The sequence below is a fragment of the Heterocephalus glaber genome, unplaced genomic scaffold (genome assembly GCF_053883595.1).
Source record: "Heterocephalus glaber isolate CG9 unplaced genomic scaffold, H.glaber_assembly_v1.0 deba00001452, whole genome shotgun sequence".
Classification (NCBI taxonomy): domain Eukaryota; kingdom Metazoa; phylum Chordata; class Mammalia; order Rodentia; family Bathyergidae; genus Heterocephalus; species Heterocephalus glaber.
The window spans coordinates 21,375,609-21,401,416 of record NW_028258302.1 but is presented as its reverse complement, the minus strand read 5'-3'; the positions used below and the strand labels follow the sequence as shown (position 1 = coordinate 21,401,416).

The 25,808-nt window shown below is 46.5% G+C and overlaps 1 protein-coding gene across 10 annotated transcripts in view; it reads right to left on the bottom strand.

Annotated features, from left to right (window-relative positions):
* Positions 1 to 14,649, bottom strand: part of Tmco4 (transmembrane and coiled-coil domains 4) — an 88,970-nt gene extending 74,321 nt beyond the window's left edge. For 2 of the 10 annotated variants that reach the window (XM_004850449.3, XM_087215684.1), the window contains exons 1-4: positions 14,558 to 14,649; positions 13,095 to 13,182; positions 11,963 to 12,069; positions 4,804 to 4,970 (exon numbers count right to left, since the gene is read on the bottom strand). The gene's annotated coding sequence lies outside the window, so the exon portion shown is untranslated. Of the gene's footprint in view, positions 1 to 368; positions 436 to 4,803; positions 4,971 to 11,962; positions 12,070 to 13,094; positions 13,183 to 14,197; positions 14,458 to 14,557 lie in introns of those variants that run through there. The other 8 variants (XM_021262952.2, XM_021262953.2, XM_004850450.3 and 5 more) reach the window with 8 other exon arrangements.
* Between the last annotated feature and the right edge of the window lie 11,159 nt (positions 14,650 to 25,808).

The following is a 25,808-nucleotide window of genomic DNA, read 5'->3' as shown; positions in this document are numbered from 1 at the left end:
GGAAAGAAAATGTTCAAATGGGAAGGGAAACAAGGAGGGGGTTGAAAAGACAAGAAAAAAAGAGAATAGAAGGAAAAAATGGGATCAAGGAGAGAAAGAATGTAAATAAGGAGAGAAAGAAGAGGGACTGAAGGGAGGGAAGGGGAATGGGAAAAAAAGAAGCAAGATATATCATGTACAAGTACAAATTCCCTATGATGAATGTTATCATTATATATATCTAAAATGTACCAATAAAATAAAAAAAATAAAAATAATGGCTCAACAACATCCATAACGTTCAATATATGTCTTCCCTTTACCCCAGGAATTCTACTACTGAGAAGCAAGGGCCATGTCCACTGAGACACCCATACATGAATGCTCACAGCAGCTCCATCCGCAAAACGGTCAGCTCTCCACATCTTCTGACTCTTCATCTGCATATTCAACCCACTGCAGATCAAAAATATTCAGGAAAAATAGGTGGGTCTGTACTCAACGCATACAGATTTTCTTCTCATCATTATTCCCTAACCTATAACTATATACTTACAGAGCGCTCAGGTATTGCTATGGTTTAGATCTAAAATGTCCTCCAGAGGCCGCCAGTGTTGAGAGGTGGGCCCTAGTCTGAGGAGACTGTGTCACTCAGGGTGTGACCTGGAAGGCTGTGCTCTTGGCCTAGGCTTCTCCTCCTCTCTCTCTCTGTTCTCTGACTGCCACGGGTTGAGGTTTCTTCTGCCACACCCTTCTACCATGTTGTTTCAGCCAACCATGGACCAAAGCCCCCAAACCGTGAGCCAAATTAAACTTCTCCTCCTTTAAGTTGTGGGTGTTGGGTATTTTGTCCTAGTGATAAGAAAGTTACTAGTACAGATATTAGAAGTAATCTAGAGAGGATTTAAAGGACACTCTGGATATATGTAATACTATGTGTAAACACTATGCCATTTTACATAAGAGACTTGAGCATTGGTGGATTTGGGTATCTGTGAGTAGGCCTATCACCAATCTCTGGATACTAAGGGGAGACTGTAGTCCCAAACTGGAAACAACCCCCGTGGTCCACCCATAGTAGACTGAACAAACTATATTATATTCATACCATAGAATATTATGAAGTGATGACAAGGAATGAGTTCTAGGTAACCACAGGAACATGAATGCACCTTACAGACAACACAATAAGCAGAACTGCAGGATTCTGTTTGTATGAAGTGGAAGAGCATGGAAAACCAATGCATGGTGACAGAAATCAGAAAAGGTGACTTGTAGTGAAGCACTGGCTCAGAAGGGGCATGCTGAGGCTTCTGGGTGAGGCACATTTTCTCTCACCTGACCTGGGTGGTGCTTATGTGAGTGCAAATATATTTAACAAGCTGTATACTTAAGATCTGTGCTCTTTGTGTATGTTACACCTCAATGAATGAAGGGAGAAAGAGGGAAGGCCTTCCTTTTCTCCTCCGTCCATTCTTTCCTTCCTTCCCAAGGACATAGGGAGGAGGAGAGAGGCTGCAAACCAAGCCAAGCCAGACATCCATGGGGCAGGAGGGCCCTGGCATTGGCCACAGGACAAATCCAGCCTTAACGATAGGGTGTCAAAGACACAAATGCAAGGTGAGGCCCAGAGCGTCCTTGGTGTGAATCCGGGCACTTCCACCTAACAGATGAGGCTCTGGGCAATCAGCCTCTCTGCATCTAGTAGCTGCCTTCACCTACACATGGGACCGTACATGCACACACTGCCTGGAAGAGCCACGGAACAGCCCACAGCAGATTGCATCAGTAAAGTGCTTGAGCAGGGCCAGGCACAGGGTGTATGCAGTATGTTTGTTAAAGAAATAAATGCATCAAATAATCAACAAATAAATGAAGTGTTTAGCTGCTACCTGGCACACAGCATGGGGTGTAATCCATAATAATAAAAGCCAGTAAGACAGAGATGTCACTGGGTGCCAGGCACTGGGGCTGGGATTTTAACACGCATTGTCTCAGACGACTCTGTGAGGCAGGGAGGACCACAGTGTGCAGCTGGCAAAGGAGAAGCCGGCTCAGAGAAGTAACGTCCGGGTCACCACCTGGAAGTGGCAGACTGACAGCCCAAAGCCAGAGTTCTCAGCTGTATTTTAAATAATCGTCACATTGCTAAGAGCTTTCTATTCCAATAACCACACTCCATGCTGCTCTTGATCCATACATTTATTCTCATCCAGCTGAGCAATACAGTATTTTTTTCTCAAAATATTAGTTGTATAGAGGAATTATTTAAGTTTGTTTACAACTAATTTTTCATTAATTTTCAATTTAATCTGAGGTAGTTAAAAGCAACATATCAATTTTTTTATAGCAATTGATAGTGCGCAAAACACTTTCCCAAGCACTTAACTCTTTTTGTTTTTGTTTTTGGTACCAGAGATCGAACTCAGGACCTTGCACTTTAGAGGCAGTCAACCACTTAACTCTTATAACTACTATGTAAGGTTAAGTAGGGCATGAACCATGATAATTTCTTCCTACACGAGGAACAGGCTCAGCCTGGCTGAGCGATTTTCCCAAAGTTACACAGTAACTGATGAGTTCCAAATCAGACTTTTGGCTTCAAACCTTGAGTTCTTCCCTCTACACCAGCCGAGGGATCAACCTTCCCTTGTTTCAGGTGGAGAAACTGAGGCCCAGAGAGATTATGACTGGATGACTCCAAAGTCACCCAGCTAGATGGACCCCTAATGTTTGCTCTAGGAACTCAAATTCAAGACTTAGAGCAGATTTCCGGGCTCAAAGGGTCAGCTCACACTCTCGTGATGGAGAAAGGGGGACAGCCCAGGTCATGTTCTCAGGCCAGCTAGCTTAGCAATTTCCACTCCATTTAATCAACTCCATGTGCCCTTTGGAGGCTGCGGTAATTGTGCCTATTACCCAGAGGAGCTGGAGATGGTAATTTAGGGTTGGTATCTGGGGAGCTGCAGGTCAGCTTTTAGTTCAAGAATAAGCAGCCTCCTCATCAGAAGAGCAGGAGCTGGGTTGCTTCTAACCACAGGGGAGGACAGGATGTGCTCAGCAAACAAAAAGCTCAGCGTAGGCCAAATTCCTTCCTTCCTTTCTTCCTTCCTTCCTTCCTTCCTTCCTTCCTTCATTCCAGACAACATACCCTTAATCCCTGATTATGAATTCTCTATGTAGCAGCATAGAGTGGTCTTTTTGTCACATATACCAACCTGGTCACTTGCCTGCCTTCCCACCACAATGGATCCAAATACCTGATGATGGTCTACAAAGTCCTGCTCCATCCAGCCCCTGCTTGCCTCTGAACTCCAGCCCATGCTCCATGCCTGTCTCACTCACTACACCTCAGCCACACCAGCTGCTTCTGCTCTGAAATATGCAGGCTAGTCCTCTCCTCTGAGCCTTTCCCCCTGCCACCCCCCAGGCCTGGAAAACCTTTCCCCTGACTTCAACTCTGGCCTGAAAGTCACCTCCTCTGAGGATCTTTCCCTGACCACACTGCTCCTCTATCCCAGCACCCTGTTTTATTTTTATGCTTCTTCCTAGCTAAAATGATGTTTTACTTACTGGTTTATCTGTGTATTCAAACAGGATGTAAACTCTGGAGCAGCCCCTGGCTATTCTCACTTCCTTCGTAGGCAATTGGCAGATATTTGCTGGAGGATGGGGCAGAGCAGGGGACAACAGTGACAAGCTCCCTGCTTTCCAGGGGCCTCTGTCCCAGTGGGAGACAGGCAACAATACACTGATACATAACATGAAACAATCTCAGTAACTCAGTCAAGGTCACGGAATCAGTAAGTGTAGAACCAAGATTCACACTCATGCCTAGCTAGCTACAGGACCCAAGCTCTTTACAGCCCACTAAATAAACCAGGAAACATTTAGCCAGGAAGTGGTGAGGGGGGAGAGCAATCGGGCAGGGTGAGGGGATATGGAACGGAACGGAATGAAGGGGAGGGAGGGTGACTGTTGTCTGCAGCTGAAAGGTGTCACTGCAGCAGAGGCCTTGGATGGATGGATGGATGAATGGGTGGATGGATGCATGGATGGAGGCAGGGAGAAGCAGAGGAAGCAGTGGGATAGGGGAGAAATAGGCAAGCAAACAAATGACAAATGAGTGAGGATGAAAGCTGTGATGGAGGGGCTCTAAGAGGGGAAATAGAACCCCAAATTGGCTCATTGGAGATGGCCAGGGATCAGACAGGCACAGGTGGAGGGACAGCACACGTCGAGACACAGAGGCAAAAAGAGACAATGCTTTGAAGAACCAGAAAGATGTTAGGTGTAGTTGGGCATGGACAGTGGGTAGGTACGGGGTGGGGCGGGGAAGACATGGGTTGGGGGGAAGTCACTAAGGGTTACCCATGAAGGGCTGAGTAGTCCAGGCAAGGTGTTTCTTACCTGTAAAGGTGATGGCCGTGCAGGGAGTGGAGGGAGAGTATAAGGGACTGCTTTGTACTATTTCTATAACTTCCTGTGCATCTAAATTATTTTAAAAGAAAGTTTTAAAAAGTAGGATATCTGTGTAGAATTTCAAAGCCCTCAGTAAACTGTAAATAAATATTCATTACCATACAAATTAGCCATTTATTAATTTAATAAGCAATGTACTGGTAGCCACAAGGTGCCAGGCACCACACTACATGTTGGGGGCACAGCAGTGAGTATGAGAAGACAGGCAGACACTGAGACTCCTCACAGGAACTAAATGCCTAGTGAGAGAAACAGACAATAGATGCATAAGCTTCAAAAGAAGGCACTTTAAAAAATAATGATCAGGGGTCTGAAGAAAAAGAAACTTTAAAAGACACTTACCCAGATTTGGAGAAACAACCGTGGTGCTTCCCTCTCTCTAAGTCTGAAAACAGGTTACTGGGCTTCCGGCTTCTGGAGGATTCTTTAAAGAATTACGTAAATCACTCTGGGGGAGCAAACCAGAAAAACCAGCCCTTAGGTCCATAGGGTGGCACTGTGTAGGATTCCTATAGGAGAGAGAGCGAGCCAGTTAGCTCAGGGGAGCCTGGCGAGCACTTTCACTCCCTGGGCCTTTGTCCCTGCAGGTGACAGCAGCCCCCCTTTACCCACATGCAAAACAGAGCTCTGGGACTTGGCATGGAATGGCTCATTTAATATTCTGGATGCAACTCTTTGTACCCTGAGCTGCGATTACTGCATCTTGCTGCTGGTTTAGTCTGGGGACCAGAGGTCAGACATGTATCTCCTCCACAACTTACTGCAGTGCCCAACCAGATGCCTGCCAGATGGGTGCTACATGAAGGAATGAATGAACTAGTTTTTAGGCTTATACAAGAGCTGCATTCCCCTGGCTCTCCCTTTCCTACAGGCACTTGTTCTTACAGTCCACAGCAGCCTCACATGTGGCAAAGAAATGGATGAGGGGCCTAGTATCTAGGATTGCCCAAGGATGGCCCAGGGCCCCAAACTAGGGTCCCCCAAGACTTCAAATACTTTGAGCTTCATCCTATTTCCAGTTTTTAAATGCCAAGAAACAAGAATATTATTTTTTGCCTCTTTAAGCCTCAGTAGGGTTTCCAATACATCACGATCAATGTCCTATCACTGGATGTCACCTTCCTCTGGGATAAGAGAATGTACTTTGGCTACAAATGAGGATATCTGAACCGTGAGGCCAATCATGTTACAAAGCTGCAGACAAGAAAGATGACTGGAAGAATGTCCTGCAGGATGATCTCTGAGAGGTGAGACTGCAGAGACATTTCTGTATTTCCCACATTTTCTGCCATAAACGTGTTGCCTTTAGACTCTCTGAAAAGTTCTCTGTAGAGGTTTCTATCCATGGAGAGGGAACGAGGGCACATACACCAGGGTGCTGACAGTGGCTGACTCTGAGGGGGAGGGATGTCAAATTCTGGATGATGTTAATTGTTTTCTGTATATGTTTGTGTTTTATAAATTCTCAATAATGAGTAAGTATTGATTTTAAGATCAGAAAAAATAGATATCATTTTAAATGACAACATGGTGTGAAGGAGCTGGTCCATTCCAGCTTCTGAGAATCAATCCTGTACATCCCTTCTTCCCAGCTGTGTTCAGCCCGGCCAATGATGGGAAACTGACAGAGAAGGAACATGGGATATTTGTACCATAGGAATTGGCAAATGCTACAAATAAAGGATTTTTTTTTTTTAACTAGAAAGGTAGTTTGCCAGCATACCACTGCATGTACAACATACTGTAATTCCAGTTATGTTTTTTTAAAAAAATATTTTGCAGAGCAAAAAGAGCAGAAGGAAATATATCAAAATGTTCATGATCACTCTCCCTTGGTGGTGGGGCTGAGGGACTAGAGATGATTGGTTTTTGTTCTACTTTTCTGTATTTTTAGCATTTTCTGTCATGAGCTTATTGATGGTTTTATAATTTAAAACAATAACTTGAATTAGTAACAATTCTGAAGCTAGGCAACATGGCACATGATTGCAGTCCCAGCAGTCTGCGAAGCTGAAGCAGAAGGATCATAAGTTCGAGCCCAGCCTGGGAAACTCAATAACTTAGTGAGATCCTGTCTCAAAAATAAAAAATAGGGATATGGCTCAGGGGTAGAGCACTTGTTTGGCATGCATGAAGCCCTGGGTTTGATCCCTTGTACCACAATAAACAAACAAAAAACCAAAAACAAACAAGCAAACAAAAAAATTTAAATCCAAACCAAACAAAATTTAAAACAACCATAAAAAATGGCTGGAGATATAGCTCAGTTCAAAGGCCCTGGGTTCAATCCCCAGGAACGCAAAACAAAACAAGACGAATTCTGCCTCTTATTCCTAGAAGGGGAATGCTTAATCTCAGAAAGCTCTGGCCCAGATGGCCCAGCCAAGCCAGGGGGCTGAGGTCATGGTTAAGTCCCAGTCATTCGGCCTTGTTAATAACAAGATCAACAGGGGTTGGGGGGACAGAGGCAGTTCCCAGCCACCCATAATGGGGGACAGTCAATCGTTCCAACTCCAAGGATTGTCCAATTGCATGAGCTGAGGACCACCTCTAGCTAAGGCAGTGTGGTGCAGCTGTGGGGTAGGGCATGTGTCACCTGAATTGTGTATACCACTACCCCTTGATGTGATTCAGGGTCAGGATGCAGCCCAAAGTTAAACTGAGATTCTCAAGTGTGTCTGAGAAGCCACATTGATTACAAGAGAGATTGCTGGGTGCCTATGACAAGAAAAGCACCCTGCTGGTCAGCTAGCAGCACCTCTGTGCCCTGAGGGAATCTCATGGGCTCAGGGCTGGTCCAGCAGCTCCTAGGGGCAGGAGTAGCTCTCAGATCCTGAGAGTCTGACAAGAATCTTGTCTCCACCAAGGCTCTGTGAAGATGCCACGGAATTCCAAGAAAGGCCCACATTTGACCCAGAAAAGGACCGACTGCCAGGGAAACAATGTACACAGAGTGGGAACAGCCATGCCCATAGCTGGACCACATAGCTCCCACTCAGGATGCACAGGATTATTATGGAATGGGACCTCGCTCTGCTGCTCTATGATTATGACTTCTGATTAACCAGCTACACTATCTGTCACCAAAGGAAATGCTGACCAAGTCACTTTTGTTAGTCACAGGGGTCCCTCTGTGAGTGTTCAGGGAAGATTCAATGATTGACACCACAAGCAGTGGAGTGGTGTTTCTTTTTGGGCAGTGTGAAATTCCAACACCAGCAAAAAAGAGAGGGAAATCAAGTATGGTCAGAATCATCCTGAACAGCCTTTAAATTGTCCTTAAAACTGCCTAAGCCAGGCCTTTGGAAGATGACATGCAAGAAAGAACTTCTGTTTTTCCAGCTGTGGCCTTTTTCTCCCTTTGGAGCCGTCAGAGAAGGTGAAGGTCAAATTCGATAGGAATGTGTTTGTGTGTGTGTATGTGTGTGAGGGTCCGTTTCTCGACTCTTTCTGGCCACAGCTCAATTTTCACACAATTCTGCACTGCAATCAAATAATTAAGCGAGAAATAGTTTACAGTGCCTAGGGAATGCTGAAGACTATTGCTCTGAGCCAAGGTGGAAAGCATTTGGCTAAAGAACTGCTTTCCGACACATAGAGCTACAGCGCTGTCGTAAGGCCAGGAACTAAAGATTGCAGTTGAAAGGTACACACACAGACACACACAGACACACACACACACACACACAGACAATTTCGACATGCTTCTGGTTTACCATCTCTCCTGCCTACCTCCCCCTCCCCGAGTATTTAGGAGAGAACCCTGTTCATTCTACACCTCTATCTGTAAGTCAAACCAGGAGCCAGAGGGAAATGAGGCATCTCAGGAGGTCACCATGACAACAGTTCCAGCACTAAAGAGCTCAGAGGGTTTTGACAGTCACCTTCCATACCAGAAGGAGAAAGAGATGTTGGCCCAGAAGAAAAGTTGCCACCTGACTTCAGCTGCAGGGTGTGAAGGAAGGGAGGACAGGGTAGGGTGACAGTCTGCTGCCATCAGGTAGACACCCAGCCTCTATGACGTGTGTCTGCATTTACTGTTGCTCCTTTCCTTCCCACTGGCACCCTGGCATGAGCCACTGGCCTCTCACAAGTGTCACAGCAAGGGGCCTCCTCACCAGTTCCCTGCTTCCTTCTGCTTCTGAGCCGGAAAACAATTTCTGAGCAAAATAAGGTTTTTCCTGAGGCTAGCTGACCTGACTGACAAAGAGCCACCCCAGCTCATACCCCCTCCCACAACCAACACATGTCCTCCTTCACTGTTCTTTGTCCTCAGGAAGTGTCTGTATCCAGTGTACTTTACTATCAAATTATGTAAACTACATGTAACTTACTAAATGCCTTGAACTGATGATAAATGCCTTGCTTCTGTATCCCCACCCTGCTTCCCTTAACCCATACAAACCCTGTTCACTGCCAGCTCAGGCTAATCGCTTTGCGGAGAAATCCCCAATCAGTCTGCTGGCATAATAAACTTGCCTCCAAGCTTGGGGTGCATTCTCAATTCTTCTTGGCCTGATCTTGCTGTACCATTAAGAGCTGCCACACTGTGGACTGTAAGTCTGCCGTTACACTTCCACCCCTCACCAGTCACCATGCTGTGCCAAGACAGTGCCCCCTCAAACAGTCAGATTGTGCCCGTCTCTGTACTAAACTCTCCTAGGTCTTGCCTCTCACCCTGCCAAGCCCCTTACGAAGGCAATGGGGCCATGTGCCAGCTGAGCCTTGTGGCCTCTCTACCCTTCTCTCCCTCTCACTCATTCTGCTCCAGCCACACTATCCTTGCTGTTCACTGACCTTTCACTGGCTGTTCCCCCTGCTGGAATGCTCCTCCCTCATGCCCACGTGACAGACCTCCACACTTCCTTCCTGTCTTTGCTTAAATCACACACCTCACCAAAGGTCCAGTCTCCTGTCCTCTCTCCTTTGCAGCTCTGCTCTGTCCACAGCACCCATCATGGTCTGACACACTAAGCCATTTAATACTTTATGCATATTGTTAGTGTCTCTGCCTGCCCGTCAGCACAGGATGCACTTATGAACATTTGTTGAATGAACACTGGTTTCCACTTGGGGTAACTGGAAAAGAATCCAAGAGGCAAATCTGCCTGGGAAGGAAGGGGGAAGTGAAGAATTTGGTAATGTTTCAGTTCATTCACTAGTTTTCTCTCTCTTTTTTCTTCAGCACTGGGGATTGAATCCAGGGGTCCTCTATCACTAAGCTACTTCCCCAACTTTTTTTTTGAGACAAGGTCTCACTAAGTTGCTCAAGCTGGGCTTAAATTTACAGCCTCCTGAGTAGCTGAGATTACAAGTGTGCCGCACCTAGGGACCTACTAGTTTTCAAACTGTTCTTTAGGGCCCTGGAGTCTTCTCTTACCCTGATGGGCAAGAGGAGACACAGTGGGAGCCCTCTTAGTCCACCTTCAAATTATGACAGTAGATGACCCAGCAATACCACTTCTGGAACTGAAAGCAGGGTGTCAAATAGATACTGTACCCATGTCCACAGCAGTATTTACCATAGCCAGGAGCTGGAGGCAACTCAAATGCCTTTGAACAGATGAATGGGTAAATGGAATGCAGGGTAGACAGAACACGGATCAGTCTTACAGAGGGAGGGATATTCTGACATGTAAAGCGAATGAACCTTGAAGACATGTTGGAACCGGCCAATAGGAAAAGATAAACACCACATTATTGGTATCTAGAGTAGTCAAAATCTTATGGACAGAAAGTAGGACGGTGGTTATCAGGGTCTGGGGGAAGGGAAATGGGGAGCTGTTCTTCGGTGGGTTTCAGATGTGCAAGCTGAAATGTTCTGGCGATCTGCCCTACCGTGATGTGATATTCATTAACATCAGAGACACTGTGGACATCGAAGTGAGATGGTAAATTTTATGACATGCATTTTATAACACGTAAGTTTATTTTTCAAAACTGTTAGCCACGTACAGCCCCTGTGCACGCTCCATCCCCTTTCTCCCCGACAGCTGCTATTATCTCTTTTACAGGTGGGGCCAGGAAGGCCCTGACAAGTCTGGGTCAAATAACAGTACTTAAACTCACACCTGGGTCTTAGTCTGAACTAGCCACCTTAACTCCGATGCTACTTCTCTTTGAAGTCCCTGAGGTGGTCCAAAAGGTTTCAAACAGAATTCAAAGACCACCAAATTTGATGAATCCCCTCCAGTTGCCCAGAGGCTAACAGCCCTCTTATTAGCCAGGTGCAGTACTGCCCCATGGGCCTAGAAACCTTTCCTACTTGACTTTCCTTCCCTCCCAGCTGGCCTCAGCTGAAGTAAACCCCACTACTTCCAGGGCACACAGTGATCCCTTCTGTGGGCCTCAGCTCCTGTTACTCTCTTTGCCTGAATCCCCGTGTCCAAAAGTGTCCCCTTTCAGGAGCACTATTTGATAACAAAGTCCACTAAGATTGTACTCTTCATCCCCTTTCAGCCCCACAGCAGCTTTAGGAGGAAGAGGCGATTATTGTCCCCATTTTATTGATGAGAAAACTGAGGCCCATAGAAGTGGAAGTCATATGGCTGGCAAGTGGTAGTTCCACTATGCTCCCCCAGGCCAGTGTGACTTCGAACCCTAAGTTCCTCTCCATTTCACTAACAAGGTTAGGAAGTGGTACATGCTTTCCTGGGTTTGTCAAGCTAACATGGGACCTGAGGCTCTGAAACCCCACGAGTGCCGTCTGGGCCACCTCATTTCCTGGTAGAATGGCCAGTGGCTTACTCGCCTGTCTCCCCAGCCAGAGGGTCAGGCTGAGGGTGGCACAATGCTTCTCCATTGGAGCTCTGGCTATTCAGTCAGGTCTAAAACAGCCACCCCCCATTCCACACTGTGAATTTATTGACTTTATCAAATTGGTGCCAGCTCTGCCTGTAATGATTGTCTCCCTGACTGCAGCTTTTGTGTCCTGCTCCCTGAGGTACCCAGGAGAGTACCTGGCAGAGAAGGTGCTCAATCCCTGTGTGATGAATGAATGAATACCTGCATCCACAACTCAGAAATGACTTCAGTATATATTTCTGAAGGACAATATATTGTATAAATGAGGTCCCAATTTGCTCAAGAGGTATTTACCACAGGTAGATTTCATTACCAAGCATCTGCAGCACAAACTCATACCCAGTCCCAGAAGTCGTGAGCTGGCATTCAGGGTCCAGGAGGACATTAATCCCAGCGAGGAGGCGGGGGTGTAGCTCAGTGGTAGAGCACTTGCCCAGCCTAGGGAGGCCCTGGGATCAGATCCCCAGGACCAAAAGCAAGCAAACAAACAAATCGCAGCCACGAGTGCATAATTCCACCCTGGGCTTAACCTCCAACCTAGAGACCCATGGATTTGTGGCCAGCAGTGGAAGGAATACAAATCTGGGTTGGGCTGACATCTGAGGAATCAGGAGGTGTCTAGCACATGCAAAGGAAAGAGGAGCAGTGGTGGTGGTGGGGACCCGTGTGAAGGCCCCAAGGAAGTGCAGTGACATACCTGGGCACAGAAGACTATTGATACAGTGTTCTGAAATGGGTCGGAGGCCTAGGCCAAGTGTAGGTGCAGGGCGTTGTGGTCCACATTAAAGATTTTTGTTCTTCACCCTAAGAAAGTGGGGAGCCACACAGAGTTTGAGGCAGAGAGTGGTAAAACTGGAGAGACAGCCGCCAAGTGGGAGCAGCTAAGTGAAAAGTGGATTGGATTCCCCTTTCTAGTCCCTTTCTTCCCTGTAATGCATTCAAGGAAGCAAGGTCCCTCCCCCCACCCCACTCTTCATCTGCAGCCCAGTTTATAATCTGTAGCAGTATTTACAAAACACTCAGGGCCTATGAGAGGCCTCAATAATAAACCCAAGGACCTTCCTCGGGCCCATATCTGTTGGTCCTGGTGGCTGGCCCAGCCCTTGCTACCTCACGGGACCCATGTAGGGAGAGATGGTTTCAGGTTTACAAGAAATTTTCCAGGCCCCAACTTTCATGCAAACCACAGGCTGAGCTACGACAACCTAATCAGCCCACTGTGCCCACCCCAGCACTCTGGGACCCTAGGCTTAGGGATTTGGCTCAGTGGTTCCACTGCTTGCCTTGAAAGCACAAGGTCCTGAGTTTGATCCCTGGTACCAAAAAAAAAAAATGCCCCCAGAGTGCCAGACACTGCCAGGTACCCTTGGTGGCTTCAGTGGCTTTGATTCTCACGACAACCTTGCAGACAGGTATTTTATTTTACAAATGAAAACCTTAGGGACAGGAATTTTACAAATGAGGAGACTGAGGCAATCCAGCAGTCAGAAGACCAGTCATTTAGAAAGTCACTGAGCTAGAGCCTGAGCCCAGCTGTCTGGTACTGCATGAGGCTGAGCGGTAACAGCTGAAATGCTGACCGTGAGGGGCGTGTTGTATGTCTAGGGACAGAAAGAAGCCTCAGCCTCCTTTCTTGGAGCTCAGCCACCCCCTCTCTGCCTCTAACGTTTCTTCACTGGGAGCAGAAACAGGTTATCAAGTACCTAGAGCCTCTAAAGAAATACACCCTTGCTTGGGCTGGAGGCATAGCTCAGTGGTAGAGTGCATATTTAGTTAGCATCTCTGGCACCAAAGGGGGGTGGTGGTAAAAGAAAATAAAAGAAATATACCTTCGCTTACACCTGGTGCGGCAAGGCCTCTGATACAGACCATACTCTGCACTGACAGTCTCATCGGTGCTATGAGGTATTATGAACCCTGTGGCATGGTAAAGAAATGAGCTTCAGAGAGATAAAGGAAGATACCGAGGTCACACAGCCAGGAAGTGGCCATACTTTCCAGCCGGGTCTCCAGGCAGTGAGGTTAGTTTATGGCTCCTTCTGGCCCACTCTTTCCCCCACAGTCTTTGGGAAGTGGGAAAGCTCAGGCTGGCAGAAGCAGAGGTCCATGAAGGAAAACGCTCAGAGGCCTCAGTGATGTTCTAACATCACTGTGGGAAGGAGGTCTGATCTCCCACCCTCTTCATATCGCCTGTGGCTGGGATGATTCCAAGGGTCTCCCAGAGTGTTTCATCCACTTGCATCCACTCTCTGGAGTCTACACCTGAGGACAGTACTGTTCACTGCTGTATCCTCAGTGCCTAAGTAACACACACACACACACACACACACACACACACACACACACACAGAGCATACAGTAGGTGCTCAATAAATATTTGGGGAATGAATAAATGGATGCTCTTGAAGCTTAAAGGGGTTTCATAATTTCTGCAGTGCAATGACCACTAATTAGGAAAAAGAGAACCAAAGCATTCCCTCCTACTTTGAGGTGGGCAGTAGCCTGGAGTCTGGACCAAGACCGGATTCTAGCTTAGCTCTGCTAACTTGCTGTGTGACCCCAGGGAAAGGTAAAAGAAAGGACACTGTAAAGGTCGACTCTGTGCCTCACGTTGGATCAGGCTCTACTGTGACCTCTGTTCTTATCCTCTTCTCTATCCTACCCTTGTAGCCCTGGGGAATTCACTTAATTGTCCCCTGCCTCAGCTACCCAGCTGTAAAATCCGTTCCAAAGTCAGCAGCACCAATCTCCCTCCCTCCTGTAACGACCCCTAGAGAGAGAAGCCACGCCCCCTGTAACGGGGGTGGGGGTGGCGGGATGGGATTTTCTCAAGCTCCCCAAATCCTCTAGGACTAGTTTAGAGCCAGCTGCGTGCCAGGGCTGCAGGGGCAGGGACGGCAGAGGAGAGGTGGTCCCTGGAGGTCGCGCTCACCAGTGCGCCCCGAGAGGGGGCGCGAGAGGCTGGGGGAAGTCCAGTGCCCCTGTGCGACCTTGGGAAAGCCCTTCTCCCGGGACCCAGGCCAGCAAGTTCATTCATCAAAGAGCCGGGTAGGCCCGGGGCAGGAAGGCAGGAGACGCCGGACTGCTCCTCCCGGTCTCAGTTTCCCCATGTGGCGCCCTGCATGATTTCTTAGGGTACTTCCGGCTCTGAAAGCAAAAGCGACCCCCAGCAGGCAGCGAGGCGCCGGGCAGTGACCGCCCCGAGCACAGCCGCGGCGCGTGGATCGGTGCCCACGAGGGCGCTGGGCAAAGGGCCGGGCGTGGGGCGGGCGGCGGGCTCGCGGGAGCTTACCTGGAAGCTGCGGCGACCTGATAGCGGCGGAGGCGGTGGGGCTCCTCCCGCCGGCTCCTCCCCGGCCCGCCCTCGCCCAGCCCTGCCACCCCTCCAGTCCCGGCCTGGCCAGTGCCGCTACCAGCAGCGAACCCGCCCAGTGCGCCCCGGCCTTCCGGGCCCGTTGCCCCGCGCCACCCACAGGGGTGCTGGCCTCAGGAAGTGACGGTCCAATCCGCGGGCGAAGTCTCCTGTGGGCACCCTCGCCTGCCAGGAAGCGAGACAGCGGGGTGCCCGGGAAAGCCTTCAGGGTTGGACTCTGCAGAAACTGCTGGGCTGGGGCGCTGTTGGACCGAGAGGGGAGGACCCCGAAGCCACTTGGATGAAAATTTCAAAAGTGCATCCTATAAAGTGAAAGAGAATCCGACATGATGGTGAACGCCTGTAATCCCAACACTCTGAAGGCTGAGGCAGGAAGATCGCTTGGAGTTCTAAGTCAGTCTGGGCTACAGAGTAAGTTCAAGGCCAGCTTGGACCACACAGCCAGACCCTGTCTTAAAAAAAAAGTGAAAGAACTAGCCCCAGAAGCAGTCTGCTCACAAGTGTATCCTGCACCGTGGAGTTTACAGAGTATCAAGAGGTCTACCATCTCTGACTTTTCTTTCTAGTTCATTAACCCTGATTGATTCAGTTTCATCTGGGCTCTGGCACCCCTTGGCTCTGTGCCTGGAACTCTACCCCAGCCCACTTTCTTTCAATTTGTTTCTGCCTTTCCAAGCCTGCAAGTCCTCCCTGGCCACCCAGCACATTCAGTGATTAAACAGCTATTTACTGAGGACCTACTATGTGCCAGACACCATTCTGAGGGGTGTGGGATCACACACCAGGAGTCCATTCCTGTTATATTTTAATCGTAGTATTTATCACACTATGAAATTATTTTGTTCACTGTTTGCCAGTTTATAGTCTGCCTGCCCCACTCAAATTTAAAGCCCCAGGTGTGGGGGGTTTCCTCTGTCTCCCTCCCTGCTGTGCACCCAGCTTCTGGGCACTTGGAAGCTCTTGTTGCCCTAACAACTCTTGAGTTTTCAGCACACCCATTGTACAGGACACAAAACAGACTTAGATCCCAGCACTGTGGAGGTAATGTGTTCCAGAGCTGGACTATGAATCGTCATGGTCTCAAAGGCTGTTGCTGCTTTTCCCTGACTCTGTGGGAGGAGAAGCTGTGAGTGGATGGGGTCAGAGGCCAGCATTCCTGCAGGGAGCCTGTGACAGACACGCATGGTGTGGCCTGCTGTGGGCCTCTGCTGCCTCATCACCCAGTGGTCCATCAGGGCAAAGAGGAGCAGCTAGAAGGTTCTTGTGAGGGCCCAGTGTGTCCCTCCTTTGCAGGCTTCGGGGGCATGAGGGTCATGGCTGAGCCTCTGGGCCTGTTAAGATGGAAGAGAAGCCATCTTTTTTTTTTCCCTTAAATTCTTTTATTGGTACATTTTAGGTATACAATTCGTTTACGTTTATCATTGGGTGCTCGTACCTGTTCATGATGTATCTTGGTTCTTATTGTTTCCCCATTACCTGTGTGCCCTTCACCCCCTCCACCCTTCCCTATTTACATAGATTTCGTTTCCATATTTTTTCTTTTCTCATAATTTTTCCTTTCCCTTCTTCCTTTCTCCTTCTCCTCCCACCATCCCTACCCCTTTGGATCTTTTCTTCCTGTTTCAAATTATCAATTATTTGTTTTAATCATTTTAATCCTTATTTACACTTTCAGTTTCTCACACTAGAGAAACTATTCGTTATTTACACATGTGTGTCCTGTTTATTTCACTTAAGAGTATGGCCTCAATATGGATCCATTTAGCTATAAATGTCTCTAGTTTGTCATTCTTTATGGCTGAGTAGTACTCCATTTTATAAAAAAACCACATCTTCTTTATCCATTTTCCACTTGATGGGCACTTGGGCTATTTCCAAGCCTTAGCTATTACAAACTGTGCTGCTATAAACATGGGTGCACATATATCACTGTGGTATGATTCTTTTAATTCTTTTGGGAAGATACCCAGCAGGGCAATAGCTGGGTCAAATGGGACCTCTAGTCCTAGTTCTTTGAGGTATCTCCATACTGACTTCCATGGTGGTTGCACCAGTCTATACTCCCACCAACAATGGAGAAGGGTTCCTTTCTCCCCACAGCCCCACCAGCATTTGTTATTGGATGATTTCTTTATAGTACCCATTCTTTCTGGGGTGAGGCGGAATCTCAGTGTTGTTTTCATCTGCATCTCTCGAATGACGAGTGGTGTTGAACATTTTTTCATATATTTATTTGCTGCTTTTACTTCTTTGTCTGAGAAATGTCTGTTCATTTCAGATGCCCATTTTTGAATGGGTCTTTGAATTTGGGGGATCTGATTCTTTTTCAATTCTTTATATATTCTAGATAGTAGTCCTTTGTCTAAGGTGCAGCTGCTAAAATTTTTTTCCCACATTGTAGGTTGTCTCTTAGCTCTGTTGGTGGTTTCTCTTGCAGTGCAGAAGCTTTTTAATATGATGAGATCTCAGTTGTTGATTCTTTGTGCTAGTTCCCATGCTACTGAGGTTTTGTTCATAAAGTCTTTTCCTATGCCGATGTCTTCAAGAGTTCTACCTAACTTATCTTCCAGCAAGTTTAGTGTTTCTGTCTTAATTTAGATCTTTAATCCACTTTGATCTTAGTTTAGTGCATGGTGAAAGGTATGGGTCTAGTTTTAATCTTTGGCAGGTTGAAATCCAGTTTTTCCAACAGCATTTATTAAACAGGCTATCTTTCCTCCAATGAGGGTGGTTGGCTCCTTTGTCAAAGATGAAGTGGCTGAGTATGTCTGGAGTTGTTTCTGCATCTCCTTTTTTTTTTTTTTTTTTTTTTTTTGGTACCAGGGATTGAACGTGGGTCCTTGCGCTTGCGCAGCAGGTGGTGAAACCACTGAGCTAAATCCCCAGCCCTGCATCTTCTAATCTATTCCATTGATCCTTGGGTCTGTTCTTTTTTTGCCAGTACCATGCTGTTTTTATCACAGTAGCTTTGTAATATAGTTTCAAGTTGGGGATTGTGATACCCCCAGCCATGTCTCTGTTGCCTAGAATTGCTTTTGCTATTCTAGGTCAAAGAGAAGCCATCTTGAAGTGGATGACAGCAAAAAGTTCCAGCCAGCCTTCCTTTGCTCAGTGCCTGGTGGCCCTGTCTAGGTGGAATGGCTTAATGGTGACACACTTCTCTGCACAGTGGCCCTGCCCTGTCCCTCAGTCGGTTGGAAACCTTGTGTTGGACACACGTGCCTCTGGACATTGGATCATTACTGCCATGTCCCACCACTGACCCTTACCCCAGTGACCCCCGCCACACACAGGATCTAATTGATTGGAATGGTGGAGAAGACATGTTTAACCCTTTTGGTATACACCTTTGAGGTTTTTTTTTTTTAAATTTGGTTTGGGACATTGAAAGATTTAGTTTCCCCATTTGTAAAATCAGGATAATGATGTCCTTTGCAGCCTTAAGCGTTGTGAGGATTAAATGAGTATATACAGTAAAAGTACCAAGGGCACACAATAAAATCAGTTGCTATTATTCTCTGTAAAAGATGTTTCTAGTAAGATGTTTCTTTGTACCTATTCTCTCTCAAAAGAATATTTACGGAGGTATGTTGGAAGGGGAATTACTGGATCATTCCATCTCGATTTATTGAGCAGCTGGTGGCTACTAGGCATTGAGAATATAGGCAGGAGAAGGAGCCAAGGTTGTTTCCCAGTAATATCATGGAGCTAACATTCTGGATTAGGAGAAGCGAGATAAACAGATAAAAGTTTTTTCCATAATAAACAGTGATGTAAAGAAAAAGCAAAGCAGGCAAGGAGTGTGAAAGTAGATTAAGGGGGTCAGGGCATACCTGCTGGTGACCTTGGGATGAGGAGAAGCTAATAGGGTATGGGGATGGAGCATCCCAGGCAGACCCAGGAACTGCACAGACACTGAGGTGAGAGTGTGGTGAAATGGATTGTGTGGACACAGTCAGAGGCCATGGGCACTGTAGCACTGTGAGTATGTCACTCAGCTTTCTGTTGCTATGACAAAATACCTGAGACTATCAGCTTATAAGGAAGAAAGGTCTATTTTAGCTCATGGTTTATAGTTGCTTGTCCTTCTGGCTTAGGCCCATGGCAGCACAGCATGTCAAGGTGGGGCACATGGCAGAGAAGGCCTGTTCACCTCATGGTGGCCAGGAAGCAAAGTGGAAGGTAGAAGTGGGACCAGGGACCCAGTATCCCCTTCCAGGGCACACTCCCCATGACCTAGCTTCTTTCTACCAGCCCCACTTCTTAAAGGTTCTGACACCTCCCAGGAGTGCTGCAGGCTGGGACCCAAGGCTTTAGCACATGAGTCTTTGGGGATTTTCAAAATGTAAATTCCAGCAATGAGCTCTTAAAAAATGCTGATGCTTGGGCCTAGGGATGCCAAATTTATCAAATTAATGTATTGGGTTTCAGTTGTACATGAATAATTTTTAAGTGTGAGTATACCCCATTATTTCACAGGACATTCATTGTGTTTCTGACATTTAAATATAAATGTGTGTCCTGTGTTTTATCTGGTAGCTCTACTTGACCCTTTCCTCAGAAATTCTGATTCTATTGGTTTGGAATCAGGCCAGATATAGGTATTGATCACAAGCCCACCAGGGATTTTGCCTTGTCTGACTACATAAGGGCTATGGATGGAGAACCATAGAGGATTTTGGACAGTGAATTGATATGATCTTATCTTTTAAAAAGATCCCAGGGGCTGCCATGGTGGTGGTAGTGGGGACAGAGGTACAAGAGTAGACAGAGACAGCTGTTTAGGTGATAATCCAGACCAGAGAAAGGACCTGTATTTGTTGAGGCCCAGTTTGAGCTCAGCACAATAAAAGTATATAATGTAGGCTAGGTGACTGGGTCTTGCCCCACCTGACCTATCCAATTTGGAATTTCTCAGGGCTGCAGGGGCCCAGGAATTTATATTTTCAACATGCTCCTCTGAACCAGGTGTAGTGGCACACGCCTGTAGTCTCAACACTAGAGAGGCTGAGGCAGGAGGATCTCCATGAATTCGAGGAGAGCCTGGGCTACATAGTGAGTTCAAGCCCAGCCTGAACTGCATAGTGAAACCCTGGCTCAAAAACAACAAAACAAAACAAAACAAAAGCAAGCTCCCCTGATAATTCTGATAATCAATCAGGTTTGGAACAGCTGCATTGTTGGAGTCCGTTCTCCCAGAAATTACAAAAATGACTATGAATACTGTTAAAGGAGTATTTTTTGTAACTGGTTTTCTGTGTTTTCTACACACACTTTATATCACTGAATTCATTGTAGTGGGTGTTGTGATTAGCCCCAGTCCTCAGAAGAGGGAACTAAGATGCAGAGAGGTAAATACTTTGGACAGGCTCACTGGGATATGAAGTAGCAGAGTCAGGATTTGAACTCAGGTCTGGCCGATTCCCCTGTCCTGCACGCCCATGGGCCTAAATATCAATATGGAGCAAAAATACAGATGAGTTGAGGGAAACGGATTGTCAAAGGGAGAAGCGGCTGGCTTGGCCTGGATATTTGTTGAACTGAGTTTGTGGTAGCATCAGCTAGAGTCTGCCTCTCATCCCTTCCCATAGAGTATACTCATGATGCCATTATGGTGGACTTGAGATGAACAACCCTAAAGGCCACTTATGGTCACTTCTTTCCTAATCACACTCAGAAACTAGCAGGGCTCTTGTGGGGGTGGGACTGGGCCCTTCCATGGAGGAGGCCAGGGCAGGGGAGGATGTGGATGTATATGATGTCTGTGGTTGTTACACTGATAAACAATCTCTTGTTCGTGTATTCAAGGCATCTTTGGTCATAGAACTGAACACGTTTTTGTTAATCAGATCACCAGTTGGAATTGGCAGCGCCACGTAGTGAATGAAGCTTTGGAGTCGAAGCTATTTGGGTGAATATTTTCCCCCCACCGTTTCCGTGTGGTAGGTAATATTTTGTAGTTCCCTGCCTCATCTCTTACACAGAGGTGTGGATGATGATACCCACCTGCTTATTATCAAAGAACACTTTGCCTCGTCCCAATCTGACACTTGCCAATGTGAGACTCATGTCGCTGATACCCCCGCTGGTATATGAGTGTGCATTGAGTTGCCTCAGTTCACACAGTGAGAAAGTGATTTCCTTCAATCCTCATTCTGCTGAGAATACAGTTTGATGCTACTGAATCTTTCATGTGCCACCAACATTTCCTTTCAGTGAAGGGAAAAAAGGACTTTGCTTGGAGCCTTCAGTCATGAGGTCATAGGGATTTAATCATTACGTTACTTATTTATTTAGTAAACTTTGTATTTTGGAAGGGTTTTAGGTTGACAAAAAGTTGGGGAGTTCTTATCTAAGAATCCTATCTTTTCATTCTGTTTCCCTTAATCTTAGCATCTTATGTAACCATGTACATTTGTTGAGACTGAGAAACCAGTATTGGTACATGACTACTGACCCTAACATAGACTTTATTGGTTTCCCAGTAATGCCTTTACTGTCCCAGAATCCAATTTAGGGCACCACACTGCATTTAGTATTGTTTATTTTATTTCATTTTATATATTTTTTTACTTTCTATAATAGCAAAGAATCCTGGTTTTTTTGTTTCTTTATGTAAGTGAACTATCTTCTTTTAAAATATTAAGCAAAGAAAAGTGAGCTGAGCACAGTGGCATGTCCTTGTAGTACCAGCTACTCAGGAGGCTAAGGCATGAAGATCACTTGAGACTCTACCACAAAAGAAAGAGAAAAGAAGAAAAAGAAAAAAGATTAAAAAAAAAGAAAAAGTGCCCCCAAAATAAAAATGATGCACAATATGTTAAGGAATAAAAGTTTCTCAATTTCCTCTGGTTTCTCTTCTCCCATAGGAAAATCCTCCCAGCCACAGTGGTTCTGGCCCAACCTTCTGGCTGACTGGTTCCTCTCACTATTCATTAGAATGTATGTTTCCAACAGGGTGTCCAGTGGCTGCTGTGAGTGTCAAATGCTGACTGACATAGGGGCCTAAACCATGATGCTGATGATTTGTGGAACATGAAATCCAGAGCTGAGTAGTCCCAGAGTTGGTTTAGTAGTCAAGGATGTCAGCCAGGACCTAAGCTCTTTCTACCTTTCATTATCCTCAGCACATTAACTCTTGCTTGTCCTTTATTGGCTTGTCCTGTGGCCCAAAGATGGCTCTGTTAGTTGCAAGTATCAGATATTTCAGCAGTTGTGTACAAAAGATCCAGAAAGAAGAGAGAAAAGAGACTTTGCATTTGCTCATGGACTGCACTCCCATGGTCAGGGAAAAATAGTTCACAGAAGCTCCCTTGCTGGGATTACATGTTGGGCCACCCCTGGCTGCAAAGGAGTCTGGGAAAGCAAAGATCTGTCAAAGGAGATTGGCTTGGACACCAGTGGGCTGGAACAGGCCAATCCTACCATAAGACTCACAGAGAGTACACACTGATCAATAAAGCACATCCTAACCTCCCTGCCCAACAAATACACGTTCAAAACCACTGGAAAGACCAGGATTGAATTTAGAATCCTCCACCTCCTTGGAGTTCTGAGCCAGAACTCAGCCCGGATTCCTGCCCATCTTCCTTCTCTTCCTATTATCAGCTCCATTGCATACCACATGAAGTTGCACATCCTCCCACAAGCAGCTGCCTCTGGACAGCTCCTGGAATCAGCTGCACCCTTGGGAGATGGGCTAGGGAACAGGCTCACTCTTGCAGGCTAGAGGTGGACTGGGTTCTATTTGACCAGGAATGTGGAGGTACTGGTATCCAGAATTCAGGCTCAGGTGGAGTGTCCTCCTGGCCTCACAGGTTCCTATTTCCATTGCAATGGGCATGACTGAAAGTGGACCAGGGTGGAGTCCCTCAAAGGATGAGCCCAGAACAGGACTGTTGGACACATTCCTACACAAAGTTAAGTCTCTAGTTTAATTCTTGGTGTTCTGAAAACTCACGACACTACCCTCAGGTGGAAGGTGGAATGGCTGTTGAACCAGCAGCCCTCAGTGTCTGCCCCAGTGTAAGCTCAGAGGGGCCAAGGCTCTTAAGTTTTATTGACCCTTGTGTTGCTAGGACCTAACCCAGTGTCTGGTTTATGGTCGGTGCTCAATAAGTAATTATTGAATAAATAAGTGAGTGTCACTTTTAGTATGATGTGACCTTCTGCATCTTCGTCATACAGGAATAATGCTGTCGGAGACTAGAATGTACAGGGGAAAAGATGAGGGAATTACCCTGGCATCCACGGAAGAGCAACAGCCTAGAGCCGTTGGCACTTTCTTCTCTGGACCCCCACCTACCCCTAGTAGACACATCTGTTTAATGTCCCATCTAGACTTCCCCACAGGGTCTGCCAGCAAAGATCTCTTGTTGCAGTGTCTGAGTTGCTGGGCTACCCAGGGAACTCTGAGCATACCTACACCATGTTCTCCACATGCACAGTGGACTTCCTGTACTAGTTGGCTTTTATCACTGTGAACAAAACAATTGACGACTCAAAGAGGAAAAGTTTACATTGGCTCATGGGTTCAGAGGTTCCAGTTCATGGCTGGTTGGCTTGGAGGCAGTAACATCATGGCCAAAGGACACAGAAGAGGAAAGTTTTTCACCTCATGGACAGGACAGGAAGCAGTGAGAACAAGGAAGAGCCCTAGAGAAGGGGCCAGCAACCAGATATAGTATCCAAGGTCAGGCTCACATGACCCACTCAGATGTGCTTTAGTACTCTCCTAGGTGTATTTCAAGCTAATCAAGTTGATAATCAAGATTAACCTATCTGGCATACAGGACCCTCAGAGTCAGGCCCTGCTCCTCTTGACAAATTCCGACTGAAAGGTTCACCCTCTGCTCCAAATATTCTGTTTATTTTCCAGCCTCCTTGCTTTTCTCCACTGTTCCTGCTTCTGGAATGCCCCATTCTTCCCATTTTTCCTAACTTCCAGACCAAACCATTGCTCCAGGGCCCACCCAATCCCCATGTCCTTCCCCAGCCTTGCCGGGCTGTTCCTCAGGTCTTCCCTTGGGAGTCAGGTGCTCATGTTCTGCCTCTGAGAGCTGTTCCATTTGACTTCCAGCAGAGGATTCATTGGAATTCTTGGGGTATTAGCTCATTTAAAGAGAGTTGTATTATATATTAAATTATATGGTGTATCAATGATTAGAATGAATAATCGAAAATGCAAAATAAGAAGAAAAGGTCCAAAGGGTAGTGGTAGTGGGAGGGGCAGGGAAAAGGAAAGAAGGGAAAGGAAAAATGATGAGAAATGGAAAAAATGGAAATAAAGTCTTTGTATATAGGGAAGGGTGGAGGGGGTGAAGGGAGGGGTAGGAATAGCGGGAGAAAAAAAGAACCAAGATGCATCATGTAAAGGTACAAGTTCCCAAAGAGAAATGTAAATGTGTTGTATACCTAAAATGTACCAATAAAAGAATTTAAGGAAAAAAAATTATATGGTATTTAAAGAGAGCTAGATATTAAAGGATATGACACTCATGCTCATGGACAGGTGGGACAGGAGTGACAAACTGACAGGCCTCACTTCGACTGGCAATTTGAAAATCAATCAAGCTTGTTGTTAAACTTGACGTTGCTATGTGTCTGCTGTAGCATCATGGGCAAGTCATTTAGCTGAACTTAAAGTCTTCCATCTTAATGGGCGCAGAGCAAACACAAGCACAGAGTAGTGCCGTACTGGTGTCCTGGGACTGCCGCAGCAAGGTGCCACACCAACAGAAATGTACCCAGTCTAGAGAGTAGAAGTCTGAGATCAAGGTATCACTAGGGTTGGTGACTGCAGGGGGCTGAGAGGCTGTTCTAGGACTCTCTCTTGGTTTCTGGCACTCTCTGACACTCCTTAGCTTCTAGATACGTCACCCCGATCACTGCCTTCATGATCATGTTGAATAAGTGAATGGATGGATTCTACATCCTAGTGTTTTGAATTCTTCAGAAAATTCTCTACTGGCCCCAGAGACAACACCCCTCTACTTTAATAGAAGAGGTTTCAAGATGAGACACATAAAAAATGCCTGATTCTCATTTTTCTCGTGCTAGTTGGAGAGGGGACATGACTTGGCCAGCAGCTGCCTGTCCCTCCCCTTTGCTTCCCTTTGTTTCCCCCTTGTCTCCCAAAGGACTAGGACCATTTGTTTGGAGGTCCCTTTTGGCTATCTAGCAATGTTCTCCTTGGTTATCAGGCCACCACTCCATCCCAACATGAATTCGGCCAGATAGTCAGTGTGGCGCCCCTCCCCATTCCTGACAGATAGACATATGGTTGGCTTTTTGAAGGGAGGGGCTAAGATCAGGAAGGGAGGGATCTAGGCCCCTTATTTGCATGTCCAACACTCACAGGAAGCCTTCCAGAAGATTCCCTGCTTTCAGCCCTGCCGCTAACTGACCCGACACAGGCCCTGTTAAAATAAAGATTCACTTTATTTGGCTGTTCCTGTAAACCTGCTTGTGATTTTTCTCTTGGGTAGTGTGGGCTCCAAGTAGTACACTCCAAGAAGTGTAAGTCTACTTGGGATTCTTAGGAGAGACATGAGAGACTGTGCGGTCTTTTCAAAAGAAAGAGCAATAAACACTAATAGTGTAAACAGCACTGCAAAATAGAACTTGAAAAGTTGAATATTTTTCCTCGTAGGGATAAGTAATATCTCCAAACATCTTTCTCCAAGCACACAACCAACACTTCTTCTCCTCAGACTAAAAAAAGTAAAAGTATATGCAGAGGAGATGGCAGTTTGAGACAAATGGACCCCTCCATCTTCTTGGAGCTAGCTTTGAATAAATCCTTTTTTTCATTTTTACCAAAATATGTGACCTCCTTTGATATGGTCAGTGGCGAGCCAGCAAACCTAAACATATGAACCTGAGGGATGGATATCAATAGATGTGAACACCAGGGACTCCAGAAACCACCAGCCAATGGAGACCAGCACCTGGTGGAGTCAACCTCCGGTGCCTAGCACACCAGATGGTGATGATCGGCACCAGCAGTGACCAGAGGCGGGCTGTGTCAACTGTTGGCATGAGGCATTATCTGGTGACATTGAGACTGTAGCAGAGCTTCACTTTGCCCATTCATGATTTCCATCTGAATCAAGCAAAAGAACCCCAGGCTGACTGGCAACAAAGAGACGCAGAAAAGAAGATAAAGTTT